Below are 2078 nucleotides of genomic sequence, written 5' to 3'. Positions count from 1 at the left end.
CGCGTGCCAGTACTTCGTCGCGTCGGTGGAGCCAAGAAGTCGTCTTCAAAGTCTTCTTCATCCTCTGCCTCCTCTTCCCGGTAGATCTCGACGGAAGGCTGCCGTCTCCGTGCCCCCGGGGTGGAGAAAGTAGATTTGCTCGATCTCCTGGCGCTGATAAAGCATGAATTCGGGTTAGATCGCGGCTTTGCATGGATATAAAAAGATAGAGAGCCAAGACAGACATTTATCAAGCAATTTTATCATGTTGTAAGAGCTCCATAAGTGTCACATCAACGTCAATCAAAGCGGAAGGATCCCGATTCCCGCAAGATGAGGTCACTCCACCCTCGTCTTCATGTACGTCTTACAGCCACTTTCTCCTGGAAAGACGCCTTATCCTTATATGGAGAGAAAATGTGCCCAAGTGCGACGCAGTGTTGTATATGCTTACCTCGCAGCTTTTTTGGCAGGCTTGGCACGACCGGGCATGCCGCCGCTGCTGCGCGAGGTCCCCACTTTCTTGGCTTCATTGATGAAAATTACCAACAGCAGCGCCAAAGCCAGAAAAATGCATCGCAGCACACCTGCCATGCTAGTTTTTTGTGAGAATGGGCGCATGGCCGGAAGAGATCAGATAGAGGCGGTGAAGATGGCCATAGCATAACTAAGCTCCGTGTGCCGACGTGCGGCTCGTGCGGCCTCTGAGCGCCTCGGTCGCTCCTCCGGGTAGGATTGCGCAGGCGCTGGGGGGAGATAGAGCTGCTGTTAGGGTTAGAGAGCTGAGGTTGGCCGCGCTCTGTCAGGCAGTTGTTCGTCCTACAAAGCGCACAGAGACGAGAGTTCCATTGTAAGATGCACTACGTGCGATGTGCGAACTCGCCTCGTTCGACGAGATGATCTTCTATCAAAAGAAAAAGAGTGCGCCACAAAAAGGTTTCGTGCGAATCATTCATCTGGACTTCGTCGGGACTATCCATCAGGTAACACTTACTACATATAATTACATATACATTTCTTTACATGTTTTCTAGTAATCGCGATAGCTGAAGCGGAAGAAGTAAAATGACTGAGGCCGTTATTGAACCATGAGAGGAGGCGAAAATGCGGACGCGCATAAAGCAGGGCAACTCCAGCCCAAAGCGATCCACACATTTGATGATCTCGCAAACTTCCCCACCAAGGTTTTGTCCTCTAAAGTATGCTTGGCAAAGCGCTTCATTATAAGCCACAAAGCATTCTGGACTCAGCAATCTTCGCCACACGAGCTCAGGTCTCACTATCTCTTGAGAGATAGTCATTTCCATCTCTTCCAATGTCATAAACATTGCTGCAAAGCGAGAATTCAATGTCAGTTGCAGCCGACCACCACAATAAACCGCGCTACAGATAGCCGAGCCATCGTCGTCGGCACACATGTCCAGAAAGCTCTGTACTTGCTCTTCTTCCTCGAGCAAAGCCATCGACGCGCCAGACGTGACTTGAGGGCCGCGGCTCTCCACCCATTCCGCCACCGACGAGGGAAGAGAAAGCAGAACCAGTTTTGCGACCTCCTCCAGATCCTCCTTTGCTTCCTGGTCCACGTGAGCCTTCGCATTCGCGTTCCGTGTTTCCACGCTCCACAGGTGCCAGGACGTCAGCAAATGACGCGTGCGCTCTACAGCCACCTCGCCGCTGGATAGCAAATTCAAGAAAGGTCCCGTCATCTCCAGAGTCGTATTTTCCCCGCCAGCGCTCGCAAAGCTTCTTGCTGAAGAATTATGCTTCTTTGTACATGCGCTCCGAGCAGTCTCGTGATCACTGCCGGCGAGGGTGCTGGACCCCCCACCCAAGAACCCTACTCTCTCGGTCTCCGGATGAAAAACTTCACACGCATCTGCTGGTGGACCTCGGAAGTTGTTATAAGTGACCATGGCACTGCCTCTCTCGCTGCTGCTCTCGCTTACACTGTTGTTGATACAGGCGCTGTCGCTCCTCTGACTCTCCTTCCCGTTCGTTGCAGAGCCCGCACCTCCGGCGATTCCTGATGCACGGCTGTCTTGGGGCCCCTCGCCCGAGGGCAAGCATGGGAATGGATCTGTGAGGGCCGACCGCTCCCT

This window comes from Nannochloropsis gaditana (assembly GCF_000240725.1).
Source record: "Nannochloropsis gaditana CCMP526 unplaced genomic scaffold scaffold592, whole genome shotgun sequence".
Taxonomy (NCBI): Eukaryota; class Eustigmatophyceae; order Eustigmatales; family Monodopsidaceae; genus Microchloropsis; species Microchloropsis gaditana.
Note: the sequence above shows the minus strand (reverse complement) of the source record.